General features: G+C 38.4%; 1 pseudogene; it reads left to right on the forward strand.

Annotated features, from left to right (window-relative positions):
* Nucleotides 1–2,188: 2,188 nt before the first annotated feature.
* Nucleotides 2,189–3,448, forward strand: LOC126952060 (40S ribosomal protein SA-like; annotated as a pseudogene).
* The last annotated feature ends 2,708 nt before the right edge of the window (nt 3,449–6,156 follow it).

Here is a 6,156-nt window from a genome sequence, read left to right on the forward strand (position 1 = left end):
GCAAGCTGCTGATATTATGGCTTTCATAATGTGTCTTCAATAACACAAGGAAATAGGAGAGGCAAGTATTTCCATGTGAAAATTGCAGTAATGTTCAGCAACTCGTAATAATTAACTCTCTCAAAAGCTGGTGCAATGTCACATAAATTATTTCAAAACTATACTTTCTTTTTTCATGTATTTTATTTAAACTTATCATTTATCATGTTAATAAAGTATTTTCACTGAGCCTATTCTTTAAAACACTAAAACAAAAATTATTAACCCAAATCGTCCAAATGATAGATTTTAAAACATGTCCTTAAAACAAACAAAAATAAATAAAAATAAAAGCACCTCTTCGAGATTTTAATAAGGAAAAAAAAGAATGCCCTCAACATTGTTATAGCAATTCTATAAACTTAGGACAAAACCAGCACATTATCTAGGTAATAAAATGTAGCATCTTTATAGTGACATGCACTGATGAACAAAATACATGTGTTTCAAGGTAAGTCAACTCTGATTAATGTAACTGAACTTGAAATTCAAAAATAAGGTCTCTATACCTAGCTATGCCACTTACTAGTTGTATGACCTGACTGAATAAGACATCTCTCTAAACTCTAAGTTTTTTTTTTTAATGAGAATATAAAATAGCTAATTATTTTGGTGTTGGTAGAATAAATTTAGGCAATATACATAAAATACACTCTATAAACATTCAACATTAAATCCTAACACCTGTGTGTGATACTAGGATTCGTTTCCATCCATGGTTCCTAGTTCATAACTTCCATAATCGTTGTCACAGTCTTGGTTATAATGTTGGAGAATTTTAGGCCTCAGAAGCAAGCCTCAGGAAATGCAAGCTTTCTCTCTGAACTTCTGTCCTCCTTTCACCCGCCCAAAATAGGACTGTAATCCAATTATAGGTCATAAAACCCTCATCCTAGAGAGGGTCCTGCTCCCTGCTCTGGTGGAAGGAATGCTGCACAGAGACATCAAGAAGAATCTGAATGGACAAGGCTGACTGAGTTTAGACCACATCCTTTTTGTCCAATCACATTTTGACATAGTTGTCCCTGCTTTCATCATAGACAACCAATGAAGTCTCCACAAAAGGCCCAAAGGATGGAGTTCCAGGAGCTTCTGGAGAGCCGAACACATTGAGAATGACAGGAAGCTGAAAAACTCTTTCACATGCCAGGAGGTTGGTGTACCCCAACTCTACAGGGACAGAACTGCCGCACTTAGAAATCCTCCCAGACCTCACCCCATGTATCTCTTCATCTGGCTATTTATTTGTATCCTTTAAAATATGCTTGCTAATAAGCCAATAGATATGGTTCCCTGAGTTCTGTGAGCTGCTCTAGCAAATAAACTCAAAGAGAGGATCGTGGGAGCGCCAACTTGAAGCCAATTGGTCAGAAGTTCCAGAGGCCTGGAATTGTGACTTCAGAGAAGGAAAGGATGAGCTTATGGTATTGAGTATTAACCTGTGGGATCTGACACTATCTCGCAGTATATAGTGTTCGTACTGAATAGGAGGACAACCAGCTGGTGTCCACTGCTTGGTGTATGGTTAAAAACTCCTCACTTTTGATCAGAGAAGTCTTCTTCTGTGTTGATTATTATTGTGGCAGTGTGAGAGCAGAAGACAAACCCACTTAAGAGAGTGCTTCCCAAAGCACTGTGTATACAGTAAACTGTGGTCCAATGGGAAAATACAAATTAATATAGCCAATAACAGTGTATGAGAAGCTTTCTCCCCAAACTCTTGCCAACACAGTACATAGCCAAAAATCATCCCTTTTTAATTTGATAGAAGTATGACATATTTTGTTTTAATTCATGTTTCAATAATTTTGAGTGAAATTGGGCAACTTTATACATCTTTAAAATATCTTTCTGTTATGAACTGCCTGCTCTTCACCTTTGCTGGATTGATGTATTTTACATATTAATTTATAAGAGCTCTTTAAAAATTAAGGACATCAACATATTTAATATGTTTGACAAATATTTTAGCCATTTTCTTCTCTTTTCATTTGACATTATTTTTGTCATGTAGTTATTTTGTGTTTTATGGAGTCAAGCTTTCTTTATGACATCAAACTTTCACTATCACTTAGAAATAATTTATCTTATTCTGTTTTTACAAAATATGTTCTACATTTTTGTCTGGTACTTTTATTTTTCCCCTTTTTAAACTTATTGACAATATCAAGGATTGGCAAAGATTTTAAGAAACTAGCCTGCTTTTGTATTTCTGGTAGATTTATAAAATGATACATCAACTTAGTAACACAGTCTGACAGTGCCTTATAAAGTGAAACACATACTTTCTAAGTGATCTAAAATTCCACTCGTGGTCATTTACCCAAGATAAATCAAAGCCTATGTTTACAAAAGGACTTATGCATGGATGTTCGTAGCAGTTTTACTCATAATAGCCAAATCCTGGAAACAACCCAAATATCTATCAACTAGAGAATGGGCTTTTCATGTGCTACCCAGAGAGGGGTCTATATGGAATTGTTCTAGATATCTGTCGTAACTTAAAGGTAAACTTTTACAGTATACAGAGCCCTTGATGTCCTGCAAATGGAGGAGGAGGATGTCCTTAAGTTCCTTGCAGCAGAAACCCATTTAGGTGGCACCAACCTTGACTTCCAAATGAAACAGTACATTTATAAAAAGAAATGTGATGGTGTCTACATCATAAATTTGAAGAGGACCTGGGGGAAGTTTCTGTTGGCAACTTGTGCCATTGTTGCCATTGAAAACCCTGCTGATGTCTGTGTGATATTCTCCAAGAATAGTGGCCAGAGGGCCATGTTGAAGTTTGCTGCTGTCACTGGAGCCATTCCAACTGCTGGCTGCTTCACTCTTGGAGTCTTCACTAACCAGATCCAGGCACCCTTCCAGGAGCCACAGCATCTTTTGGGGACTGATCCCAGGGCTGACCACTGCCTCTCACAGGGGCATCTTATGTTAACTTACATACCATTGCTCCGTGTAACACAGATTCTCCTCTGTGCTATGTGGAGATTGCCATCCCATGCAAAAAGGGAGTTCACTCAGTGGGTTTGATTTGGTGGATGCTGGCCCGAGAACTTCTGCACATGTGTGGTACCATTTCCTGTGAACACCTGTGGGAGGAGATACCTGATCTCTTCTTCTACAGAGATGCTGAAGAGACTGAAAAAGAAGAGCAGGCTGCTGCTGAAAAGGCTGTGACCAAGGAGGAATTTCAAGGTGAATAGACCTCTCCATCTCCTGAGTTCACCGCTACTCAACCTGAAGTTGCAGACTGGTATGAAGGCATGCAGGTGTCCTCTGTGCCTATTCAGCAGTTTCCTTCTGAAGCCTGGAGTGCTCAGCCTGCCACAGAAGACTGATGTGCAGCTCCCATCGCTCGGGCCACTGAATAGGTAGGAGCAACTACTGAGTGGTCTTAAGCTGTTCTTGCACCGGTTCTTAAGTAACATGGAAATAAACATTAATTTCTAAAAAAAAAATTAAAAAAAATAAAAAAATCAATGGATATGAAAACTGATACAGTCACACAATGGAATTAGCAGTATAAAGGAACAAAACACTGTTACATGCAAGAACATGGGTGAATCTCAAAAACATGAGAGAAAAAAAGACACAAAAGAGTACCTCCTTATAGTCCCACTTATATGAAATTCTAGGATGGGTAAAAACTAATATGCAGTAGTAAAAATCTGACTTCTGTTGACAGCCAAGATAAAATAAGCTCTCTACAGCCTTTCTCTCTCACCAATGGCCACCAAAAACTCTAGAGAGAATGCAGAAAACAGCTAGTTAAAGACCAAAATAACCCCAATGGTAAGGGAGTATAATCTCGAAAATCAACTGGTATCATGGGGAATTTCCTGAATTCTTGTTTCCTCTTTTACCTTCTGGCTATGACGTGAGGGCAGGTGGAGTCCTAGAACTGTGCAGCCAGCATACAGAGTAAAACTGGAAAGAAGTACCTCGCATGAGGCAAAGATAAACAGCACGGCAGACATCTAAATATAAAGTACACTTAGCCCTTGAATAATACTGGTTTGAATTGTGCTGGTCCGCTAATATGTGGATTTTTTAAATAAAAATATTGAAGTTTGTTTGAATTTGCAAATTTCAAATTTGAGATTTGCAATAATTTGAGAAAACTCAGACAAACCATGTAGCCCAGAAATTTAAAAAAAAAATAGTGTAAAATTTAGGTATGCTATCAATGCGTAAAATATATGTAGGTATTAGCCTATTTTATTTATTATAAAATAAACACAACTCCATGATAAAAAGTTAAAATGTATCAAATTTTATACAAATACAGGCCATATATGGCACTATTTGCTTTTGAGAGAAATATAAACATAAACATGCAGTATTCAATTATAACGATAAAATTATAGCACATACCATACTACTGTAATAATGTTATAACTACCTCCTATTGCTATGGCAGTGAGCTCTAGTGTTGTGAGTATCCACTTAAAATGTTGTGCGATGCTAGTCATCTCCACTTGGGCAGTTTGTCTCTCCAAGAAATTGTGCATTACACTAAAGAGTGATCTGTTGTGGTTCTTGTGTATTTTTCATGTTTAGTGCAATACTGTAAACCTTGAATAGCACCATGGGTCCCATACAAAGTGTCACTAGTGATGCTAAAAGTGCTCCCAAGAAGCAGAGGAAAGTTGTAATATTACAAGAAAAAGCCGAATTGCTTGATATGTACCATAGATTGAGGTCAACAGCTGCAGTTGTTCACCATTTCGAGGTAAGTGAATCCAGTGTAAGAACTATTGTTAAAAAAAAAAAAAAAACATTTAATTTAAAAAAACGGAAGCTTGTGAAACCATCACTGCAGCTACACCAGCAGGTTTGAAAACCTAGCACTTTTTGTGAAATACGTTTTATCTCATATTGAAAATATAGCTTTTAAGTGGGTGCAGGATTGCTATAAGGCATACCTATAAACTCTAATAGGATTCGAGAGAAAGTAAAGTCGTTATATGACAACTTAAAGCAAAAAGAAGGTGAAGGATCTAAAACTGAAGAATTGAATGCCAGTGAAGTGTGGTTTGATAATTTTAGAAGTTTGGCTTTTAAAATGTCAAAAGGAGAAGAAGCTTCTAACGACCAAGAGGCAGCAGGGAGTTTCCAGATGCCATTAAGAAAATCATTGAGGAGAAAGGATATCTGCCTGAGCAGGTTTTCAATGGAGATGAAAGATAATGCTCTATTCTACATGGGGGAAAATGCCACAAAAGACATTAGCAAGGAAGAGAAGTGAGCACCAGCACTTCAGGCAGGAAAGGACAGGCTAACTCTACTGTTCTGTGCAAATGCAGTGAGGTTCATGATCAGGATTGTCCTTACCTATAAAGCCACGAACCTCCAAGCCTTGAAGGGAGAAAATAAACACTGGGCAACAGGAACACTTCTTCTGGATGGGTTACATCGATGCTTTGTCCCTGAAGTCAGAAAGTGCCTTGCCAGTACGGGACTGACTTTTAAGTTCTTATTTGGCAAAAATACCAATAAATTGATAACGAACAATGCCCCTGGACACCCAGAGTGTCATGAGTTCAACACCAAGATGTCAGTTCTACTTGCCCCCAAACACAACGTATCTAATTCAGCCTCTAGATCAGGAGGTCATAAGGATCTTTAAGGTTCATTACACACAGCATTTTATGGAAATGATTGTCAATGCTATGGGACAGAATCCTGACAGAATATCATAAAAATTGTGAAGAAATATACCAAACAAGATGCCATCACCTTTTTTTTTTTTTTTTTTTTTTTTTTTTTTTTTTGAGACGGAGTCTCGCTCTGTCGCCCAGGCTGGAGTGCAGTGGCCGGATCTCAGCTCACTGCAAGCTCCACCTCCCGGGTTCCCGCCATTCTCCTGCCTCAGCCTCCGGAGTAGCTGGGACTACAGGCGCCCGCCATCTTGCCCGGCTAGTTTTTTGTATTTTTTTTTTTTTTTTTTAGTAGAGACGGGGTTTCACCGTGTTAGCCAGGATGGTCTCGATCTCCTGACCTCGTGATCCGCCCGTCTCGGCCTCCCAAAGTGCTGGGATTACAGGCTTGAGCCACCGCGCCCGGCCGATGCCATCATCTTTATGGAAAAAGCTGTAAAAGCCCATTAAG

This window comes from Macaca thibetana, chromosome 4 (assembly GCF_024542745.1).
Source record: "Macaca thibetana thibetana isolate TM-01 chromosome 4, ASM2454274v1, whole genome shotgun sequence".
Taxonomy (NCBI): Eukaryota; Metazoa; Chordata; class Mammalia; order Primates; family Cercopithecidae; genus Macaca; species Macaca thibetana.